Source organism: Pecten maximus, unplaced genomic scaffold (assembly GCF_902652985.1).
Source record: "Pecten maximus unplaced genomic scaffold, xPecMax1.1, whole genome shotgun sequence".
Taxonomy (NCBI): Eukaryota; Metazoa; Mollusca; class Bivalvia; order Pectinida; family Pectinidae; genus Pecten; species Pecten maximus.
The window spans coordinates 125,177-151,285 of NW_022982969.1; the positions used below are offsets into that span (position 1 = coordinate 125,177).

The 26,109-nt window shown below is 36.4% G+C and overlaps 1 long non-coding RNA gene across 12 annotated transcripts in view; it reads right to left on the bottom strand.

The window, feature by feature from the left end:
• LOC117321207 overlaps positions 1–26,109 on the bottom strand; it is a 34,267-nt gene that overhangs the window by 2,349 nt on the left and 5,809 nt on the right. For 2 of the 12 annotated variants that reach the window (XR_004531243.1, XR_004531236.1), the window contains exons 2-10: positions 21,361–21,449; positions 20,551–20,702; positions 16,549–16,679; positions 13,404–13,539; positions 12,008–12,220; positions 9,392–10,967; positions 8,896–9,045; positions 7,915–8,022; positions 6,954–7,032 (exon numbers count right to left, since the gene is read on the bottom strand). This is a non-coding gene — a long non-coding RNA (uncharacterized LOC117321207). The other 10 variants (XR_004531238.1, XR_004531239.1, XR_004531237.1 and 7 more) reach the window with 10 other exon arrangements.

A 26,109-nucleotide genomic window follows, 5' to 3' on the forward strand; every position in this document is an offset into this window, starting at 1 on the left:
TTAATGTTAATTATTGTATACAGAACATATAATACTAATTTCTAATTAAATATTCAAACAGATATTTAATCTTTGTTTTATTTTACCTTTTGAAATATACAACAACATGGCCTTTGGCATGGCAATCCTCAGGACTGTGATAGTCCAACAAATACCAGATCATCGGATGACAAGAATGTTCTTCATAATCTTAGGATTCAACAAGCAAATTCATGGATTTTATATCCCCGCTTTCCTGACATATTACAGGTAAACATTTTTGAGGTTAGGAGTAAACATGTCACGGTAGCTTGACAGAATGATAAATTCTGTAGAGTCATAATAAGAGCGCAGCTCTAGGGCGCCGAAGGCGCCCGAGCGAAGCTCTCTAAATACTGGAAAACGGTACCTCCAACAAGAGTTGCCTCCCTTCCCATAAATACGAACAAAGAAAATCGTATGGTCCAAAAAACCGGTACCGGAATGGCTCAAAACCGGATGTAGTAAAAATCTTGAACAATATCAACACCAAAGTCTCTCTATAGTGTTTTAACATTAGTGATATATGTCTTTTGTTCTCAGATGAAAAAATAATAACAAAACAGCGGTATGTTTTCGCTTTTATTTTTATCATGTCGTCCGTAACCGATCGGGAATTACCGAACGTCATCGTCTCCATTCACGTCTGACCTAGATACATTGTACACAACAAGACATGCGAGTATGATGGAATTAAACTCAGTATAGGGTCCTTGTAATTATTTTTGTATGTAGTTCCAGTCTGATCTGATCTAAGGTAGGCATTTGCCGATAACACTGTGTTATGATCGATTCAATCGTACATATTTAGGCCGCCTTGTCGATTTATTTTCTCAGTGCGTTAGGCTTACGTCACAGGCACTTGATTTTACATTGTAAACAATAACATGCTGAAAGACAACTAGGCTAGGCATAGTATGCATTGGAAACAAGTACCTATCGGTTACGTCCCAGCTTTTGTATTGTTAGTTACAGATGATACGATGTGTCTGACTCGCATTGTTTATTATAATTAGAAGTAGGTTATATTACCTACAGCACTGTGTGCCACATGGGGCTAGTAACCATTTAAAATGTGTCCGAGTAATAGGCCTACTAGGCTACTAGGCTAGAAAAATGATGAATCCTGCAAAAATACTGACTGGCTTTCAAGTAAAAAGTGATATTTTGGTAGGAATAAAGAATTTTTAGGACTTAGAATTTGGAGAACTTGTCTTAATTACCCTGCGAGTCAAACTGTTTGATTTATGTAAATTAAAGATTTACTATTTGGGGGAAAAAAATCATATTTTCCAATAAGTTTAATTTTGATGACCTAACCTTTGAATTTAAACTAATGAAGGAATGACCCTTGAAATGAAGTAAACCAAATTTAAACCAAATTTATTACAATGTTTATGAACACATGTACATGTACAGTGTAATATGATTAAAACCTTATAAACAACTGCTGTTAATTTCCAAAGCCTGGAAGATTATAGAATGTCTATAATTATTTTGTAATTAATCATAATTACAAAAGGAGAGTAATTGTCTATGGTGTTGACTCTTAGTAGGTTTAACTTAAATTTGCTACAAATTCTGTTTTAGTGGAGACAAGAGAATACATGTATTTACAATCAAAATTAATTAACTCGAACTATGATAACTCAAAAACACTGATTATAAATTAAAGTATCTCACTGGTCCAAGTCAAAATCTTTGTTTCTATAGTAATAAAATATATATAAGATAATTCAAAGTTTGACAACTCGAAAAACTTTGACATAAATAACTAAATTTAAACTTTTAATCAGATTTTACAAAATTGACAGAACATTATATACTGATGTAATCCCAAAGTTGATTCATATTTTATTTTTAAAGGCGCACAATGTTAACTGTTAAGTGAATTTCTTTTAAAAGTTCTCTATAAACAGATCTTCAAATCATATGTTATAAGTACATGTCCTCGGTCCAAAGCGGTTTTGCCCAAAAATGAGCTGAAGTGACTGAATAACAGTTCAAAATGTTCTATTCCATTCCAAATATATGGTAGAATCAAATATTACACATGGTAGAAGGATCTTCAATTCAAGTCCTTTAAAGTTGATATAATTTAATGCACCTTTGGTCTTTTTTTTTAAGATGAGGGGATCCGTGTTATTAGTTTACTCTGTTAACTCTGCAGAAATAAGGGAAAATACAAAAACAGAAATTATATTGAATATTGCTATTGGAAATAACACAAACTTTAATAGAAGTATCGGAATGGGCAATATCTGTGCAATAGTATATGTTTATATATTTATGTATATGTGTATATACATATATATAGAATAAAACTCGTAGAAACTTTGTGTATCGATTAAATATATATATAAATATATATATTGGCACTATAATGACTGATCCACATGTACAGTGGCCTGAGTAGTGGGACCAAAAAGCGTAAAATTGACGAAACTTCTAAACTTCCAGATATGAAGAAATCAAACATCCTTCATGGATGAAAGAGACTTGATTAAGGCACTTTTCAATATATTAGGGGTTTTTTTCCTTTATTTTTTTTACCACATGGTGTCCTGTTCTAGATCTGTTATACCCTATAAGGGATGGGTTATTGAAATAATTGTTTAATTCATATACAGAAATCACACTTTTTGGCCTTATTTAAAATGTTCAATTAATTTATTAAATAAAAGCGAGTTTACAACCATCACTACAAATGTATTTAATAGCAGTGGCGTCAATATTTGTTTAAAGTCCACATTTGACAGTGTTATTGAGTTGCATGCTGTCAGATTGAATTGAAACTGGTGAGGGTACTGATACAATCATATATACTGTTGTACATGCACTAGTATCCATCATTTAGAGGATTTTTTTCCAGGTTCACCTATTTTTGGGTAAAATAAAAATACTAACAGGTGATTTTGTGAAGTTATGTTAAGATTCACTTTAAACTGTGTTATAAAAGCAATATTAATCTAATTGAAACTTATATGTCTTTACAGATTCACATATTTTGGCCTCAAAACTGAATTTTGAGAATTTTCATTAAAGTTCAGTTTTCACCCTATCTTAATGTCTCACTGAACACTTGGTTACTGATATTATTTAATTACTTGAATACTACTTCATAAATTGAAAAATGTTATTGATAAAGCGGGAAAGATGAGATATAGAATTCTGTATAATTCTTGTTATTTAAGGCCTTTTGATGACTTATCATGATGCATGAATATAATGAAAAAAATTACATATATAACAAACATATATATATACTATACAAGGGACAATTAGATTAGCTGTGCTCTTCCAAGGCTTTGCCTTCATTCATATTATTAGCATGGGAGAAAATCCGTTTTGAATAAATTCATGATGATAAGCGTGTTTGGCGGTATAAGGGGTGGCAAAATAAAGGGTTTTTACTGTATATACATGTACATTGGATTATCAACAATAGAATTAATCCTACTGAAACTTCAGCTTACCAACAAACCTACTTATTCTAACTGATATAGTGGTATGATACCCAAGATTTCAAAATGTCATGTATACAAATGTAAAACATATAGATGTATTTAAATGTATAAATATAAATCACAGTCATCAGTTCCCTCACCCTGGTAATATAGTTCTATAGCTATTACAACCTGTTTCATTTGAAAAGAAATTACTATTTTTTCCTGCTGTATTAAGACAAGAGATCCCAGAGGGATCTTGGCGCCCACCATTGAATGATCTTCATAGGTTCCATGTCAGATTGATCTTTTCTCTACTTTTCCCTTCATTTTACTTATCTGTGCAAATTGAGACATCCCTCCAGTACTTTTCAAACAAGGGAATCCTAGCTATATAAGAAATTTGAGATTTAACGATAATGGCTGTTTGTTTGCCAGGTTGTTTTCAGGACAGACTGGTCCAAAAATGCAATACAAGGGACCAAGGGGAACCTACTTATGGAATTTGAGAAAGATCCATTCAGTACTTTGAGAAATAGAGATAACAAACTTCAATTGTCAAAATCCAAGATGGCGGTCTGGTGGCCATATTGTTTTCCAATTGATCTCAAAATGCAATTAGCATAATGAGGCACCAAGTTGTCAAAATCCAAGATGGCTGCCTGTCGGCCATGTTGTTTTCAGATTGGTCTCAAAACGCAATATGCATAACTAGGCACCAAGGGAAACCTACATATGAAATTTCAGAAAGATCCATTCAGTACTTTCTCAGAAATAGTGATAACAAACTTCAATTGTCAAAATCCAAGATGGCTGCCTGTCGGCCATGTTGTTTTCTGATTGGTCTCAAATCACAATATGCATAACTAAGCACCAAGGGGAACCTACTTATGAAATTTGAGAAAGATCCCTTCAGTGCTTTCTCAGAAATAGCAATAACAAACTTCAATTGTCAAAATCCAAGATGGCTACCTGTCGGCCATGTTGTTTTCAGATTGGTCTCAAAACGCAATATGCATAACTAGGCACCAAGGGAAACCTACATATGAAATTTCAGAAAGATCCATTCAGTACTTTCTCAGAAATAGTGATAACCAACTTCAATTGTCAAAATCCAAGATGGCTGCCTGTCGGCCATGTTGTTTTCTGATTGGTCTCAAATCACAATATGCATACCTTGGCACCAAGGGGAACGTACTTATGAAATTTGAGAAAGATCCATTCAGTGCTTTCTCAGAAATAGCGATAACAAACTTCAATTGTCAAAATCCAAGATGGCTGCCTGTCGGCCATGTTGTTTTCAGATTGGTCTCAAAACGCAATATGCATAACTAGGCACCAAGGGAAACCTACATATGAAATTTCAGAAAGATCCATTCAGTACTTTCTCAGAAATAGTAATAACAAACTTCAATTGTCAAAATCCAAGATGGCTGCCTGTCGGCCATGTTGTTTTCTGATTGGTCTCAAATCACAATATGCATAACTAGGCACCAAGGGAAACCTACTTATGAAATTTGAGAAAGATCCCTTCAGCACTTTCTCAGAAATAGCGATAACAAACTTCAATTGTAACCAGAGGGATCTTGGCGCCCACCATTGAATGATCTTCATAGGTTCCATGTCAGATTGATCTTTTCTCTACTTTTCCCTTCCTCTAAGTCTTACTAATCTGTGTAAATTCAGAAACAGCCCTCTATAGCTAGTACTTTTCAAACAAGGGGAACCTATATATAAAATTTAAGATTTAGCGATAATGGCTGTCTGTCGGCCATATGCTGTTTGCCGATTGGTCCCAATATGCAAAACTAGGCACTGAGGGGAACCTACATATGAAATTTGAGAAAGATCCCTTCAGTACTTTCTCAGAAATAGCGATAACAAACTTCAATTGTCAAAATCCAAGATGGCTGCCTGTCGGCCATTTTGTTTTCCGATTGGTCTCAAAATGCAATATGCATAACTAAGAACCAAGGGGAACCTACATATGAAATTTGAGAAAGATCCCTTCAGTACTTTCTCAGAAATAGCGATAACAAACTTCAATTGTCAAAATCCAAGATGGCTGCCTGTCGGCCATGTTGTTTTCCGATTGGTCTCAAAATGCAATATGCATAACTAAGCACCAAGGGGAACATGTGTATGAAATTTGAGAAAGATCCCTTCATTATTTCATGAGAAATAGCGATAACAAACTTCAATTGTCAAAATCCAAGATGGCTGCCTGTCGGCCATGTTGTTTTCCGATTGGTCTCAAAATGCAATATGCATAACTAGGAACCAAGAGGAACCTACATATGAGATTTGAGAAAGATCCCTTCAGTACTTTCTCAGAAATAGCGATAACAAACTTCAATTGTCAAAATCCAAGATGGCTGCCTGTCGGCCATGTTGTTTTCCGATTGGTCTCAAAATGCAATATGCATAACTAGGAACCAAGAGGAACCTACATATGAAATTTGAGAACGATCCCTTCAGTACTTTCTCTAATGAAACCTAGTACTTCTCGAAATAGCGATAACAAACTTCAATTGTCAAAATCCAAGATGGCTGCCTGTCGGCCATGTTGTTTTCCGATTGGTCTCAAAATGCAATATGCATAACTAGACTCCAAGGGGAACCTACATATGAAATTTGAGAAAGATCCCTTCAGTACTTTCTCAGAAATAGCGATAACAAACTTCAATTGTCAAAATCCAAGATGGCTGCCTGTCGGCCATGTTGTTTTCCGATTGGTCTCAAAATGCAATATGCATAACTAGGCACCAAGGGGAACCTACATATGAAATTTGAGAAAGATCCCTTCAGTACATTCTGAGGATTAGCGATAACAAGAATTGTTTACGGACGGACGGACGGAGGGACGGACGGACGGACCACGGACCACGGACCACGGACGCAGGGCGATTTGAATAGCCCACCATCTGATGATGGTGGGCTAAAAATTCAAGATGGCTGCCTGTCGGCCATGTTGTTTTCCGATTGGTCTCAAAACGCAATATGCATAACTAGGCACCAAGGGGAGCCTACATATGAAATTTGAGAAAGATCCCTTCAGTACTTTCTGAGAAATAGCGATATTAAAAACAAAAATTGTTTACGGACGGACGGACGGACGGACGGACCACGGACCACGGACGCAGGGCGATTTGAATAGCCCACCATCTGATGATGGTGGGCTAAAAATGACAATAATTCACTACATCATCTTGGTCATTCACTCAGTCTTATATAAACTACACACAAATTATTGTGTAAATATAATGGAAACCACAAACCTAGTGGTTTCACCAAAAAAATCCGAAATTGGAACTACCACAATTTGAGTTTCCAAATATATTGTTCTGATCATTGTCACAAAATTTCAGAAAGATCTGGTGAAAACTGAGCGAATGCCGGACACAGTTTGCCTACGGACAGAGGGACAAGCTGATTCCAGTATATCCCCCCCCCCCCCAACTTTGTTGCAGGGGGTATAATCACATATACCTGAAGGGGTGTTGTCCAAGTATAGTTTGTGCTGTTCCTAAGTGAACCCAGTCTTTGGGTAGACATCTTCAATCATGACCTGTAACAGACAGCAGCTGTGGTAGAATGTTGTTCTTGTTTTTAGGAAGTTTTTTGTGTCCAGGAGATGAAATTTTCCAAGTAGATCGTTCAGAATATATATCATTAGCTCTGTTCTACACGCAATCTATCAAAAATAAACACATAGTTTTAACTTATGATTAAACTACATATATTATTGTGTAAATGAATACTTTCTCCAAAAAATTCCAACACTTTCTCCATATAGTTTCCATGGATACGAGGGATAATAAACTGGGTAAAATAAACCAGGCTTCAGTTTATAGAGATTGTTAAATTCCCAATTAGTTACTTTGGGTTTGTTATATGAAATCAAATAACTATTTAATTAACACTAATCAACGAGTATCATGCTTATAAATAATGCCCACATTTATATGAAAAAGGTGAGTTATCTCCCTTCAATCATCCCATCAAGACAGGTGTTAGGTAAGTTTTATTTCACCTGTCATTGATCTAATTCTCTCACCTGTAGAAGTCCATGACAAAATTATCTCACCTGTCCAAGTCCATGACCATATTATTTCACCTGTCCAAGTATCTCACCTGTCCAAGTATCTCACCTGTCCAAGTCTGTGACCTAATTTTCTCACCTGTAGAAGTCTATGACCAAATTATCTCACCTGTAGAAGTCCATGACCAAATTATCTCACCTGTCCAAGTCCATGACCGCATTATCTCACCTGACCAAGTCTATGACCAAATTATTCACCTGTAGAAGTCTGTGACCTAATTATCTCACCTGTCCAAGTCTGTGGCCTAATTATCTCACCTGTCCAAGTCTGTGACCTAATTATCTCACCTGTCCAAGTCTGTGACCTAATTATCTCACCTGTCAAAGTCTGTGACCTAATTATCTCACCTGTAGAAGTCTGTGACCAAGATCCAGGTGTCTACATTTGTATTCATCCAGTTTTGCTAACATGCTGACCTGTTTTTGCTGCAGTTGTGTCAAATCTGTGACTATCATCTGAAATACAGTTGTAGGTGTGGCATTTAAAGTTTGTGACAGGACATTATCTGCAACACTGTAGGTAAAATGAAGGTAACCATTGTACAATATTGTGGCCCAGTTTTATCTGTTAATAACCACAGATGAAATTTTGCTGTCTAATGCTAATTTAACAGAATTATTTTACTTTACTTTCATACAAAAGGGTCTTAATGATATACCAAAAAAATAACAACATTGTATGGTTATAATTTACATGATGAAGGTTTATATCAGATGAACTTCACTTTATTACTACTGCTGCTGAAATATACCTCAAAACCCTGTAACATCTCACCCTCCAAAACTTGACCTTTCAGTCTCCAAACCTTGACCTTTCACCATACAACCCTTACTTCTGTCCCTCCAAGACTTGACCTTCAACCCTCTAAACTTTGACCTTTTGGTCTCCAAACCTTGACCTGTCCCACTGCAATCATGAACCTTTCCTTTTGTCCCTCCAAGCCTTAATTATTACCTTTAACGCTCCAAACCTTGACCTTTCAGTCTCCAAACCTTGACCTTTCACCATACGAACCCTTACTTCTGTCCCTCCAAGACTTGACCTTCGACCCTCTAAATTTTGACCTTTTGGTCTCCAAACCTTGACCTGTCACACTGCAATCATGAACCTTTCCTTTTGTCCCTTCAAACCTTAATTATTACCTTTAGCCCTCAAAACTTTGATCTTTCAGTCTTCAAACCTTGACCTTTCACTCTCCAAACATTGCCTTTTCAGCCTGCAATTTAACCTTGATATCTGACCCTCAAAGCTTTGACCTTTCACCCTCCAAACCTTGACATGTCACTCTCAGTATTGTGTACATCACCATGGCCTAATGTACCACTTACAGTACAGTCATCTTTTGATGGTACAGCTTTGTCTGTTATTCCTGGTGTTTCACCTGATGGAAGAGCTTCTGACCATGGGGACTGGATTGAGGGCCTCAGAATCAGGATTGTTTAACTAGGTCAAATAAGGGGATGGATTCCTGGACAAAACTAAACAGATTTTCTCTATCATAACAATTGCAGTGTCATTTTTGATACTATAGAATTTTCTCGGATTGTTCTGTTTTTCCTTGGAAAATGAATTATCATTATTATTTTTATAAAGAGAGAACATTTATCATGTTGATAACTATTAATAGATTAAGGCTCAAGAAAAATCTTAATCAATTTAAAGATCAGTCTTCAAACCTTGACCTTTCACTCTCCAAACATTGCCTTTTTAGCCTGCAATTTAACCTTGATATCTGACCCTCAAAGCTTTGACCTTTCACCCTCCAAACCTTGACATGTCACTTTCAGTACTGTGTACATCACCATGGCCTAATGTAGCACTTACAGTACAGCCATGTTGATGGTACAGCTTTGTCTGTTATTCCTGGTGTTTCATCTGATGGAAGAGCTTCTGACCATGGGACTGGTATGTGTGTCCCTCATGATCAGGATCGTCTAACTTGGCCAAATAATGGGATGGACTCCTGGACAAAAGTTTGATTCATTAGGAATGGCTGAATCAAGTTGTAGATACAAACCTGCTACACAATTTAAAACCCAACATTTGACATGTTTAAACCTTTTAAAGATATGACAGTCTCCATGTTGGAATACCGGATGGTTACATGCACCACCAGTGCTATTTTGGGAAATACCTGGTCATTTTGCACAGTACAGAAAAATAAGTATATTCTGACATATATACTTCAAAAAAATATCAGATATGTCAACATTACATCTAAACATTTCAACCAAAATACCATTACAAGAGGCCAATGGGCCCTAACGGTCACTTGAGGTGTTATATATATAATTCTTTGATTTTACCATATCTAACTCCTGTGACCTAGAGGCCAAGGTTATTCATTTTGAACAAACATTGTATGGGCCGCTTGGTTATTGAGAAGAAGTCATTAAAAGCTCTTAAAAGCATGTTTGAACCCTGTGACCTTGAATGTAGGCCAAGGACATTCCTCTAAATAAACTTTGTACCACTTCATCCCAGCATGCAACAGACCCAATATCAGGTCTCTGGGCCTCTTGGTTATCAAGATATCGATTAAATATTTTAACATATTTGACCGTAGCTGTGACCTTGAATGAAGGTCAAGGTTAGCCATACTTGGTACCCCTACATATCAACATGCTATTAATAGGGCTCAAAGTGGCACCTATTTTAGTGTCCATGGTGCCTTAAATTAACCATTGGTGACCAGTTATTGACCTATAAGGCTTCTGCATGGCCACTAAAATGATTGTGTAAATTTTCAATTTGGTTCAATCTTTCAAAGGTTGCAGTCAATGATCAGAAGACAGTCGAAAAAGTTACAGACAGATATTACCTGATCTAAAGAATTGAAAGTTTCTCGTTTTTAATTTAAGACAGCTAGGCCAGGCAACTTATTTTTCAAATTGATTATGACTGGTAAAAATATCCACCTTGAACATCTGTCCTCTCAGATATAGTTTTTATCTTCCTAGTAGGCTTAGCTTCGGCTTTAAGCTTTAACTTAGCAATTCGTCACCTTCCCCTAGATACATTGTATAACCTCTTGAATGTCTTATCTTCACAAGATGTCAAGGTACTGTCTAGTAAAACTCCCCAAGTCAATAAGTTCACCATTGACATTTTTTGTTCTGTTACTAAGAACACTGGAAACAGACATATCAATGAACTTGCCAAACAGATCTGCTGAAATAGTGTTGCCATCTGTTCTGTGTGTGACTACCTTGGGGTCAGTGCCAGCTGCAATGGTGAAATATCCGATGGTCCAAGCATGGGCCTCACCAAGGATCCTGTCTGCTGTACTGCAGGTGCAATCCTTGTCGTTTCAGCCCTGTTCCTGGCGTATGGATTAGTTAATTTCCATTTCAGTTTGGTGGTCACTGCCTTTACATGCCCCATGCCGGATCAGTCAAATCTATGGAGTATCAAAATTAAAATACAATTTCATCTAATTCACAAAAGAATAATGTAAAATTAGACTTCCCCTTACTAATTAAGAACTCATACAACTTTCTCGATGAATTAATCTCTGAATGAAATTATAAATGATATTTTCCACAATCTGGCTGTCCAATGGCTACGAAAAAAAATCTTAAATCTGCACAATCCGCCTTTCAATGAGAGGGCCATGCAAGGACGTAATTTTCTCTCCATTCTTAGTTAAAGGGCATTCTGTCGTTGAAATGATTTTATGGGTGACATATATATATATATATACAATTCATTTGATTCCAACCGTCAAAATTCTAATCATACAGTTGTATCCAAATATAAACACCAAACATTTTCAACACATTATATGGTTCCCATGACAAAACAATTTTTCATTGTTTGAAGATAAATCCAAACAACTTTTATATAGGAAAAACTCTGGCAAATTAGAGCAATCACTAAACTGCAACAGTTTGGTAACTCTTTAAAAGATACAATATAATCTTAAAAGTAAAATGAACACAAAAATTCTCAGTTGGTACTTGCTTCACAATCCAATAATGTGCCAAAAATACAGATGATGATAAAAAATATTAATGCATACTGTATAATAATATTGATCAAAATAATCACCAGAATTATATTCATGAATTCATTCAGATAAATATACATTTAGTAAGGACTGAAATCATTATACTAAACAAAACAAGTTCATGAATCAGTTTCATAACAAACAGAATAAATAGGAATTACTCCTCAAATACATTAACACAAATCAAACTCCATCAGCTGATAGGTTTCCCGCAGTCCCACAGTAATGTCCGCGAGGTGAGTATACACCCATAGTTGATTCCACTCGACGACAGACACTGGCCTCCTCCCTAAGTACGGCCATACTGAAACCCTTAATATGGGCATAAGTTTACCCCTTGGGTCTATGAATTTTGTGTTGTACCGTACACTTATGATGGAAACTCCCTTCCTCTGCAGATAGATGGTGCCTCTGACTGTGATGACACTTACCAAGGGTAAGTTGATTTCGGCGGTTCGAGCGGAAAACACATTGCCCAGAGAAGTAAGTGATGGATGTCAAATGTACTTCTGGGGTGGCACAATCAGATCCAGTACATGCCAACACTGGACATCTCATACCCTTGATCCAGTCAGGACGGATGTCTTCGTCAAAGTACTCCCGCTCCAAGGGTGACACAAACAGGTCCAGTACATCCATGGTAGCTGTTGAGTAAAAGAAGAAAACATCTCAGTTCATTTCATTTTCGAGGTGTGGCCCACAATCACAATTGTACCTCAACTATCAAGTGAAGTGAACATATTCATGACAGAAGAATATTTATCATTAGTACTTTCACGCTTCACTTTAACCACAACACTCGTAACTGGAATATCATAAACACAATATGAATTTTAAATGTATAATTTGTCTCCACATTTAATATTTCACACATTTTTTTAAGGAGGGAATCTGGCTGCAGGTTTGATTTTCCTATCTACTCTAGTTTACCGAGGAGTTGTCTCCCTTAGATTGCTATGTACCTGGTTATCAATATCGAGCCAATCTGACTAATCACATTTACTCTCATTCTCAGTATCTAAATGCATCCAAGCCTGCGGTGTTTCACTATCTATCAAATCAAAGCTGCTAAAAATATTTACAGATTTATGTCTCTCATAAAACAACATCTCATGGAAACAGCAAGAATGGAATTCAACAGTGATTTTAGTAATTATTAAGTTTGATTTCTTTCTATTGTAATATCATTATATGCCAATTTTCCTGTAAAATCAAATAACTGGTGTTCAGTCAAATTTCAGGTAGTAACAACCACATGAGTCCCAAAATGTTAAATTAAACTATTTCCAGAAATTCTGTCCCATCAAAATTTGATCAATACAGGACTCGAGATTCACATGTAGGTCCATCAGTAAGTTAATTTCATGCATATTGTATACATCGTATAAATGCACATTTTTTGCACACTGACATTTTAACAGACTGGAGTAAACAAACTATGACAATGTAATCATATCGAATCTTCAGTTGGCACAAAACTAATTTAGAGCATCATGGTAATATGCTCCATTTATCTCTTCATAAACAACCAGGATCATTTTGAGGTGGGGTCTCCTTGTAGTAGCTGGTGACTACCTCACTAAAACAACATATAGGAGACCTGTCCCATATCATCCAGAGCAATTCAGGTAAATTATAAAGGGACACAACCATGACAGCACAGACCGGCCCAAGCTTTCCAAGAAACATAAACCTGACAGTGATACTGACGGAGCTATCATGGCCCCTTAAAGGAATAGAGATAATTTGGATTACAGACCACAGATGAAGACGAGTGAACAACCCTTCACCACCTGATGATGGGGCTCAGAAATAAGAAATACACACATTGCTTTCCCAGCGGGTGTGGTCTGCCTCGTATCTCGTAACTCATCTGTTCAAGTTATAGGGGTGTTGCTCCTCGGTAAACTCATTAGTTACCACACCTGACAGAAATACAGCCGAATTCTCTGGGCACCAGAACCTGACAGGTTACCAATAAAGAAGTTTTATTTTTTTATTCTTACCGGTAATTCAAATATCTGGAATATTGTCATAAAAATGAAAATTATTATTATTATTAAAACCACACTGTATAACAATGAAGCAGGCATTAGCACTTTTCAAAATTGCTCCAAAAAACTTTCAAAATGAAAATAAAGGATACTACTGTAAGTATAGGTTTAATTTGATTCAAATATTTTTAAACAGTTCTATAACTGACCTCTTACCAAACAAGAGGCACATGGGCCTCCCAACTATGTATCCCTAAAGTGGTTCATGACACACTGTCTTGGCCTCCCAACTATGTATCCCTAAAGTGGTTCATGACACACTGTCTTGGCCTCCCAACTATGTATCCCTAAAGTGGTTCATGACACACCACCTTGGCCTCCCATGTACGTAACCTTAAAAGCTTCATTATACCATGTCATAGGTTATGCCCCAGTTACATATGGCAAAACACAAATGGGGCAAATTAAAAGAAAATAATGAAAAGGTGCATAAATGCGACATTGACTTCTCACCTGAAGATCTTTATCTTTTCAATTACATAATGTCATAACAAACTAATTCAGAGACAAAAATATTACCTTGATTTTTGAACACTTGACCTATGGATCTGGTGACCTTGAAGCAATAATGCTAACGTCAAAATCTGGACAGACAGATGAGAGGATTTTTATTGTACAGTTAAAAGCCCAGAGATCTGAGACCCTGATTTTCTTGCCTTTGCGCAAATTAATGACACCGGAATGACAAAACAATTAGTCATTAATCTACAGATCTTTGGTTTACATAGATAACATCTTGCCTACTGTATTGGATTTGATCCATTCGGTACTTCTCCAAATAAAGTGATAATGAGAATGCTGACAGGTTAACAAGGGCCCCCTCATATGGCTATTTATCTCCCATAATCATCAATCCTTGAGATATGGAACCAATAATCAGACCAAGTGAATTTATCTTTGCCAATTGACTCCTTTTGAATTCTGAAAAAATTTCACGATGTCATAACTAGTGCTGCAGCGGTAATCCGTGGTATGGTATATCGTGGTATAAATGGCACGGTTCGGTTCACAGTATTTTGATCTCGCAGCGCGGTGATTTGTATCGCTCATTTAAAATTTTATATATATATAGGAATTTTTCTTTCAGACGACCCTTGACCAGAGACAAAGACTTCTTAGGCATGTGTCGCCGTCGGAAAAAATCATATCAGATAGGAAAAGAGCCCACCAGCGGCCTGTTATGTTAAAGGAGTAGTATTAACATGTATTTGCAAGTCCTTTAAGATAGGCCTAATGTTACTATCAGTATTATGTTTGAAATATTACATTTGAATACTGACGGACCAGTTTGTTCTCATAAACAAACAGGCCCAGATCAATCGGAAATCGAATAGAATTCTAATTGAAAACAAAATAATTCAAGATTTAAATTAGATGATTTAAGAAGAAAACAATTAAGAAAAAATGTAAAACATATATTAACCCAATGTGTCAAGTGTACTAATAGTATATAGGTCTCTGATAATAATAAACATGTCAAAGCTTCTAAGAGTATTTTATTTTAATTAAACTTCATTAACATTTTTTATAATTACAGCTGTAATGTGATGGCTAAATTTGTACAAATACTAGTAACCTAATTAGTGAATTCGTGATAGTACCCCTGGATTTATGTTTGTATCCCTCCAATTTTCAGACAGAATAAATTAACTAATGGGGCACTCTGTAAATGTACAGTGATATGTACCATACCATGAGACAAGTATCGTGATACGTATCGTATCGTGAGGGAAGCGTATCGTTGCAGCACTAGTCATAACAAAATGTTCATAAGCGAAAATAAAGTTACAAAATTTGGCCTTGACCTTTGACCCAGTAACCTTGAAAGATTTTTGTTTGTTTTTGTTTAACGTCCTATTAACAGCCAGGGTCATTTAAGGACGTGCCAGGTTTTGGAGGTGGAGGACAGCCAGAGTACCCGGAAAAAACCACCGGCCTACGGTCAGTACCTGGCAACTGCCCCACGTTGGTTTCGAACTCGCAACCCAGTGGTGGAGGGCTAGTGATAAAGTGTCGGGACACCTTAACCACTCGGCCACCGCAGCCCCACCTTGAAAGATCAGATGACTCATTTTATATTGTTATAACAAAATGTTTATCAGTGAAAAGGTAAAAAATTTGACCTTGACCTGGTGATTTGACTTAGCTATAACCATGCAACCTTGATGCTTGGTCAACTTCGTTACCTTGTTTTATTCTGACCCAAATTTGATTACAGGTGTATTTCTGCAAATACCCCACAGATCCTGGAGTTTGAGGTGTTTTGGTCAAAACCATGATCAGGGTTACTGTCTTCCAAGTACATGTACAATGTATTGGTGTGCTCTTATATGCCATTTACATTATTTTTCAGGTAGTGAAATCTTCAAACTTTCATTTGATATAGATTTCACATCATTTGAACTTTAAATGAGCAATTGAGGGGATTGAGTCCTTGGTAATAACATATAGTGAAATAATTTGTTGTGTGAGACCTTTATTAGAGACTGGACACATATTAGAACAAATACAAAATAGATTAGAAAGGCAACATATTCTATTTATCACAACAGTAACCTTGATCTTGAAAACAAACCCATATTTCACATTTCTGTATCAATAAGTCTAAAAGCATTTGAAGTTTGAAAACATCTACCCTTACTGTTTTTGAGATGTGTCCTAGAATGGAATTGCTGACAGACTACTTATAATAAATTAGGATGACTCTCTATCAAGATACTAGATTGTATTAATCTAATCATGGTTCTGAACAGATTATTGTTCATATAAAAAAAATGCTGCATGAAAAATAAATAAAGTCAAATTTCACCTGTCAAACTACATAAAACTACCATATGATACAGTGGATTATCTCCCTTACACAGTTAAGGGAAAGTCCACTGGTGAAGAATGAAGTGTCAGTAAAAACTAAACCTTACAGTATCTGTATGCTATGGTGTAGTTATCATACAGTTAGCAGGCTATTGTTTATACTTTGTGTGACTGTGTGGTTAACCAGCAGCTTTCTTCTCAGAATCCTCCTCCCCTTTCCTCAATTCTTTCTGATAACCTAAAGTAAAACAAGAAGGTACATATTAAATCTACCAACTTTTCTGTTTCTCATCACATATATTTTTTTAACAGACATTCTCTGCAAGAGTTGCTTTAAAATGCTTTCAATTTAAATGATAATAACCAATTACAATTTTTTTTTAAATTCAGCTACCAACTTATAACTTATAATCTGCTAAACTGTGTATTTCAAGCCCCTTTATGAGAAAGTCAAAAATTATTACAAATATATATGTACGTTGTACACTAAAATATATCTGGGAATTCTAAACAACAGGGCCATTGCCCTTAAACGTCATCTGAAAATTGAACCGTTATATATAGAGGATCTAACAGGAGTGTCTGTGTGATATGCGTTCCTTTGTGGGGTTACAGCTGCCTCATTTATATAATGTATGATTGCCCTCTCCCTAATGATGTTTTACACCTATTTGGTAGAAATCCACTCAGAGGTTTAGGAGCAGTAGGGTTTTAAAGCAAAATTACAATAAAGTTCCCCATTTGAGGCCTCACCACTCAGGCCCCATGGGTCACACGTACCAGCCTCTTCTATAAAAAAATATGAACGCCCTTCCTCAATGATGCTTTACACCAAATTTGGTAGTAATCTGATTTGGGGTTCAGGAAGAGTAGTGTTTTGAAAGTAAAAGTTTAACAGCGGCGGCTTTTAGTGATGTATTATGTATGTTAAAGTTTATAACTTTTAATAGTTGAGAAAAATACAAGTCCCATTAACCTTTGTTTTTACACATGACGCACGGCATAAAAAGTACCCAAATACTTTTTATACACTTACCAAAACATATCCCCCCCCCCCCTTGACAGGAGTATCTCAACCCTCATGTAAGAGTTTGACTGGTCAGCACTCGGCAAGACTCGTGCTGACTGGCCAAACTCTTAAACTTGGGTTGATATATTCCTGTTCACGGAACAGACCCATGTTAGATTCTATTAATCTTAACTTTATCATCTAAATTGTGTGAAGATATGATAAGAGGACACAGGGGGTGTCATTTACAATGTTTCTGACCCCACCCAACCAAATCCCCACCAAAGGGCCAAAACAATTTTTTTTATCCAACCTTCATATGCATATAAGATATCTCACAACTCATGGTAGATGGAAAGAAACAAGAGGCCCAGAGGGCCTGTATCGCTCACCTGGTTTCATGAGATATGAAACAAAAATGATGCTTAAGTATATTTGTCGCTGGTATTGCTATGTCAATATATATCATAAGCATTTTATATGGGTACATGTACATTGGTTTTAGGGATGTTACCACACAAATGTGAGTGATATCCATTGCTTAATTTCAGAGAAGATCTTGTTTAGACCAATTGACCCCTTTTGACCCTGCCCTCTGCCCCCTGGGGGGTCAGCTCCTTCCTTTATACAATTTTGAATCCCTACCCCAATAGGATGCTAATAGTCAAATATGAGCTGTTTCAGAGAAGTTGTTCATATCAATTTAGCCAAATTGACCCCTTTTGGCCAAGCCCCTCAGCCTCCAGGGGGACTCGGCCCCATCATTTGTACAATTTTGAATCCTTAACCCAAGGGAATGCTACCAGTCACATATTAAAGATATCCATTGCTTAGTTTCAGAGAAAAAGATGTTTATATCAATTCTGCCAAAATAACCCCTTTTGGCCCCGCTTCTTAGCTAGGTCCCCTAGGGTCAGCCCTGTCGTATGTACAATTTTGAATCCCTACCCTAGGGGTTGCTATCAGGCAAATATGAGCGATATCCATTGCTTAGTTTCCGAGAAGAAGTTGTTCATATCAATTTAGCCGAATTGACCCCTTTTGGTCCCGCCCCTCAGCCCCCAGGGAGGTAGACCCCACCATTTGTACAATTTTGAATCCCTACCCCAAAGGGATTCCCACAGTCAAAATTGAGCAATATATATTGCTTAGTTTCAGAGGAGAAGTTGTTCATATCAATTTAGCCAAATTGACCCCTCTTGGCCCCGCCCCTCAGGCCCCCCGGAGGTCAGCCACACCATTTGTACAATTTTGAATCTCCATCCCATAGTGTTGCTACAAGGCAAATATGAGCCATATCCTTTGTTCGGTTTCAGAGAAGAAGTCAATTATATCAATATAGCCCAATTGACCACATTTGGCCCCATCCCTCAGGCCCCTAGGGAGTCAGCACCACCATTTGTACAATTTTGAATCCCCACCCCAAAGTGATGCTAACACGCAAATATGAGTGATATCCATTGCTCGGTTCCAGAGATGAAGTTGTTAATATCAATATATCTATATTGACCCAGTTTGGCCCCGTCCCTCAGGCCCCTAGGGGGTCAGCAATACCATTTGTACAATTTTGAATCCCCACCCCATAGTGATGCTTCCAGGCAAATAGGGGCAATATCCTTTGCACAGTTTCAGAGAAGAAGTCGTTTATATCAATATAGCCAAATTGACCCCTTTTGGCCCCGCCCCTCAGGCCCCTGGGGGGTCAGCCCCATCATTTGTACAATTTTGAGTCCCCTACCCATAGGGATGCTTCTGACAAAATTTGGTCAAATTCTGATCAGTGGTTATGAAGAAGAAGTCAATTGTTGACGGACGGACGGACGACAGACGGCGGACGCCACAGTATGGCATAAGCTTACCTTGGTCCTTCGGACCAGGTGAGCTAAAAAACTATGGTCCGGTATCAGCGGATGTGAAAGATCAAAATGTGGGTCAAGTGACCCCTACTATTGGTACATGGAGTAAAGTGTAGGTGAACCCAAAGTATGAAGTTTCTGAGACAATTCAGTAGTGTAGGAGGTATAGAGCCAGGACAAGATAAAATACAGAAGGCCGACTAAAGATGGACAAAATACAGCACTATAATTTCCCTGGTTATAGATATCCATGATAATTGTCTTCTATCACAACTGATGATACAGCCAACTGTCTAACTTGATAATGAAGACCTTAACTAATACTGTGACCCTGACCGTGACGTTAACACCTCAATCTGACCTTGGCCAAAAAAATCACTATGACCTTGACCTCTTGAGAATTGAGTAGTCTAGACACCTTATTTAAAGATCTTCAATTTACATGTACAGATATTTATTGATGATTCCTCTATTCCCATGGCAAGCTTGTTAGACTTGTAACATATAATAAATTAACAAACACCAAATTGAATTGAAATTAACAAACACCAAATTGAATTGAAATAAGGCCGTTTTATTAACGACGTAAGGATATCAATAATGTATATATACATTGTACATACATTGTTACAACAAGTCTAAGATGGGGATATGCAAAACGCCCATCAAAAATATGTTTACATACATTGTTACATAATATAAAGTCTAAGATGGGGATATGCAAAACGCCCCATGGATCTAGGTGGATTGAAGGGGAGGTGGTGGGAAAAGATATAGAGCTTCCAGCTAAACTATAATTAGTAAACACTAATTATAAAAATAAACAAACGTGTACAGACCTTGTTCCTCCATATCTCAGCGGCCTCTGACCTCTGCGACCAGAGGCCCTGTACATATATAGGAGCTATAAATAGAAGCAGACTAACTCTGCATCCTTAGCCAATCACCTCCCTTCAAATTCTAAAATGGTCAGCATCCATATGATGCACAAAAACTTGAAATAATTACGAATGGAATAATCCATAATATAAATGACATGATAAAGTGGAACATATATAAATGACATTAAACAAAGTTTAATTTGTATTTATAAGGAGACACAAAGCATGGCATACTATCCCTCCTGCCAAGCTGGTAAAATTTTACCTTTAATTCTCAAGTTTTTTTTACAATACCAACTTTAGAATAAGTGCCCTGTTAAATGAACTGTAACTAAAATCTAGAATCATGTTTGAAATCAGTACCTGCTCTTGTTCCTTCCATTTGCGTATTCTTACTTTCTTACTCTCGTTTACGTCTAGATAAGTTTGGTACCATTTCGTCATGATTCGTGATCTCTTCCTACGTGTGGATTCAGGTACAGCTATGAGACTTGCTTTAGGAAGACTGGTCGGCCCTGAAAAGTTCATCTAATCTTTAGACTTATTCATCTTTAACAGTTTTGTTTTCTCGTTAAGATACAATATAACATCAGAGCATGTCTCTAGTTTGTACACAATTTTAACACAATTTCAATTCCACAAAGAGAGAGAGAACATCCTGTTTATCTGAATGAAGTAAATTTTGAATTTGGTAAAGTGTTTTGTTTGGCATTAGAAAATATAACTTAGAGAAAAGCAATACACAAACCAATCATTATAATCACAGGTAACATTTAGTTATGGAAGAATCTTAATCAATTAAAGATCCAGTAGTAGTTGTTAATTGACAAATCAATAATCTTAATCACAGAGTCAATTGTGGTAAAACTTATAACACTACAGGATATAGAACGGGCATTATATATAACTGGATGTTTTGTCCACATTCCTTTTGACTTGATTGAACAAATTAAGATTGGTGATTCAATGAATGTAATTTCTGTTTTTATTGATGTAAAAAAGGAGATAAATTTTCTATATAATAAATATCAATTAAGGATTTTTGTTTTGGTAAATCAAATTTTAATCCTGGGTCAATATCTCTTCCTTGTGCCCATATATGGTAACTACATACAAACCTAAACAAAGGTCCATAACTACTATCAATAATGATTAACAAACCCAATGTGCTACCTTGTACCATTGTCTATAAACTTCAGGAATGTCTGATGATGATACTCGTCCCATCCTCCTCGTACACCTCCAGTTTACCAAAGAAATATCTAGAAATGACAGAATACACAACTGTTTCATCAAAGCAAAACGTTCAACTACAACTCACATTATATTTTTAGATATATTAACAGTTTCAATTATAAAATGTTAAAAGTACAGCCAGAAAAAATACATTGTAATTACTGAATGTAAGACATTAAACAAGAGGCCCATAGGGCCTGTATTGCTCACCTGGTTGGATTTGACCAAACATCAAAATAATATCAAAAGATCCGGCCTATCACAAGGAGACTTAACACGAACATACCGCAGCCTCCCAAAACACACATACGCACTCGCTACACGCATACATGTCGCACACACGGGAGGCCGTCCTTAAATGACCTTAGCTGTTAATAGGACGTTAAACAAAATAAACCAAACCAAACCATCAAAATAATATTCATGTTCTATTTGTTAATACATGTACCTATATTTGTTGATATCAAACAATGCTATATATGGTTATGGGGTGGGGAAACCCCAGGGCCTATTTTCACATCATGATTGTGTTTATCTGCTTTATGTACATGCCCAACAATGCTATATATGGTTATAGGGTGGGGATCCCAATGGTTTCAAATATATATCAAAGAAACTAAGTCCCTAGGGGTGAGGAAAGACCCCAGGACCTATATCTATAACAGGAATGTGTTTATCTCTTGATGTCCAGTAATGGCTATCGTCAGATAGGGTGTTTATAATCTGATATGTACTTGTTAGCGTTAGGAATATCAAGATCTGTATCCATAGTTAGTATATTTATGAACAGGTTGAACTGTGGTTACAATGGTATCTATTATAGCCATCGCTCGACGGACCATTAAGGTGTCTTGCACCTTGCATTTACCTGTAAATATATAGGGGTCCGATTCGGGATATTTTTTTGGTATATTATTGTATATAGATATATATTCAAGCTATTATATTGAATGTAATTTTTATACTCGTACGCTGTAATAGGACACTATATATTGGACTGTGTACTATTTAAGGGTATATCTATTATTGTAGTTCATATCCGGTCATGTGATGAGATCTGTCACACTGATGAGTGTGGTGTACCTTGACCAGTGAGATGATCGGTCATGTGATGAGATCTGTCACACTGATGAGTGTGGTGTACCTTGACCAGTGAGATGCCTCTCCAGGATTGTCAGTGACCCTATGCATTTGGCAGGACGCATGGTGATGGAGGCAGGTCATGGTGTTCTAAGATTCCAGGGAGATGGTGGATATGGTGGCTCCTCAACCCCTAGTATTGGAACTTTTAAAAGCACAGTTACCGTAGTGCTAATATCGATGTGGACGTCAGCCTACTCGATGAGGCCATGTATTATTATATTGTGTAGAACTCTGCCTACTCTCTAAGTGTATATATAAACTCACAGTGAAGGAATACAGTCCTCCAATGTTTATACAACTGTATCTGGCCTGGCCATATGTAATATTGTGGGTTCGTCTAAAGTATAGAAGTGAGTGAAACGGGTATATGTTGTCATCCCTGTTTAGAATATTTTCATTGTTTGTATATAAAGGTGTATATAGTGAAAATAAATTTGTTTCTGTTGTTCTTGTGGGAACTAGCAATTCGCTCATCCCGTTACAGAGAGTATGTTACAATCATTATGATTCTTTCTCAGATTTTGATAATCTTAAATACGACATACGGTATATAAATACAAGTAAATGGTCAGGAAAACAAGCATGTTGGGTATTACCAGGAGTACCTGGAGAAAAACCGCCGGTCTATGGTCAGTACCAGGCAACTGCCCCATGTGAGTTTAGCACTCGTGACCCAGAGGTGGAGGGCTCGTGAAGTGTCCATACACCATAACCTCTGTGGCCCCTTTTTATTTGTAAAAATCCTTCACACTTATTTACCTGCTTATGTCATTTAAACCTTGATAAAATAAATCTCAAATTGTAACATTCTACGATTTAGATTAAAAAACCTAATTCAATACTCGACAATTTGAAACACAAATTAAGGGGCATCTAAACAGCAAATCCAGTCAAAACATTGATATTTTACAGGCCTATAAATCCCTATTATGGTGCAATGTCACAGAGGAACATGATGAACTTTTAGTATGTATCATGGCAAACCCTGGGTCTTGCTGTTGACATATAATTTGTTAAGCTGTTTGTAAATTTCAACAAAACGTAAGAAAAATGCATGTTTCAGGGGGACATAATTAACTCATTTGTATCCCATATATTACACAAACTTGCCATGTCGTTTTGCTCACAAGTGTCTAAAGCACAAAATAGGAGCATTGGTTTGACCAGCTTTGACGCTATTATATGTATAAACGCTGTTTTTATTTTGACCTTGAATTGCAAATGGCGGTCGTGAACGATATCACACAAATATGGCATATAAGGAGGTATTTAAAACATCAAAAATGCTCTTATCAGACAATATAAAGTATTCTTGAAGTGGCAAGAAGACTGCTTTTATGAAAAAATGTTCAACCGTTGAGTTTGGGGTAAAATATGCCTATTTCTGAAAAAGGCTGCAAACTCGCCATTTTAACAAATTGATATTCAAATGTTCATGTTACTATGATGAGATGTCTTAAAAGTACGATATAGGAGTTTTGTTATTAACTGAAATGCCTCCTTTAAGCCATATTTGTGTAATATTATTCTCAGCCGCCATTTGCATTTAAAGGTCAAAACAAAATAAGTGTTTATACGTACATACAGTAAAATCCAGTCAAACAAATGCTCCTACCCTGTGCTATAGACACTTGTGAACATATCAGCAAGGCTATTTTTCAGGTTTGATCATTTGCGTGACTTAGAATTATTCCATGCCAAATCTTACCACAAAGTTACTCTACAGAAGAAACTGGTGGCATCTATAGCATATTATTGGTGATTGTAAGAAGCTACATGTCCAAACAAACATTTTGGTATATTACATGATATTTTTTGTGCAAATCTTAAGGTATTTATTCGTGTTTGAAATTCAACACTATTCTGCTATATAGATGACCCTTAATTATAGAAGTGTCATTGAAGTCTGGCCAATACCAGGCTAAAATATTCCAATTTGACAGAATTCCGTCAGAAGAGCCCCTTATACCCGATTGGGACCTGCTCTACCCAGGGAATATGTCAGATCCAAGGTCTGACTTTATTTTCAACCCCCCCCCCCCCCCCCCCCCAGCCCCAGTGAAATTACCACAGAGTCCCTATTAAACAACCAAGATAAGAAAAGACCCAGATCAGATAACCATACTGAAAAAGTTACCATCCCTGCTAACATCGTACCACAGCCATGGGAACAACGATGGCCCCCAATTACGTCATTATATTTATGGACTATTTAGAACAGAGATTCTTATCAACCAGCAAAAAAGTACCTATCCTCTGGTGGCGATACATAGATGACATATTTTTCATATGGTCCCACAGTCGAGAGGAACTGACCTCCTTCCTTGAGGCCCTTAACTCACATCATCCAACTATCAATTACTTAATTTATCGATCACTTGACTGATGATTGTTCCTGTGAATGTGGTGCACCATTAGAAAATGTTGAACATTTTTTTCTAGAATGTCCTCTATATAATGAATTTAGATTACATATATGCACAGATTTAATATTATTGGTTTGGTAAATATGAATATTTTATTAAGTGGCTCTCTTGAGAAATCAAATGAAATTAATGAAATTATTCTATTAAATTTTCATACAAGTTCATATTTCAAAAAAAAAAGAAAAGATTTACAACTTATAAGTAATTTATACCATATATAACACAATATATTTATATGTGGCAGTATGTATGTAAATGTATAATTGTATGTATAAATTAAATGTATGTGTGTGTGAACGAGTGTATGTATGTGTGTGTGAACGAGTGTATGTATGTATGTATGTATGTATGTATGTATGTAATGTATGTATGCATGTATGTAGTTTTGTTTACTCATCATCTCCATTAACTACTGTTATATCTATTTTTCATTTTTCTACTTATTTATATACTTAATTTTTTGTTAACCTTTTCTCTTCTCTGTTATACATTCTCTTCAATAAATTATTCTCTCTATTATAAATCAAAACTCTCCTCTCAGTTATGATCTTTCTTTTCCATAAATTGATAATAAGCATTCCATTTTACTTTTTCTCTACATAGTTATATTTACAACTATACCACTAAAATTATTAATAATATTTATGTTAATGGAAGGTATGGAAAGGACCTATATAGGCTAAGCCTGTTGTCCAATCCAATGTGTATATCTATCTCTATTATGAAATATTGTTTTTGAATTAATTCAAACGCTTGATTGAATAAAATATTTTGAAATGAAATTAATTAATAAGTTCACGTTGAGATCAGCTATACATCCATGGATTTCTAAGACACGACAATCTACCTAACAGAATATGGCACATTAAGTAGCCGTATATTCACAACAAACCAAAGACTGTCAGATAACAATCAAACATGCGAGTAATGAGTATACTTGCCCTTGTATAACTGGAAATAACATGACGTCGTACATAATTAACAAGGGCCCAATGGGCCCAAATCGCTCACCTGCAATGCAGTGATCTTTTCATATATGGATCCTGCAGTTATTTGAAAGCATGCTACAGGACCAATATAATAATGTCTCTCTGCACTTTGGCTTTTCACTAAAAGT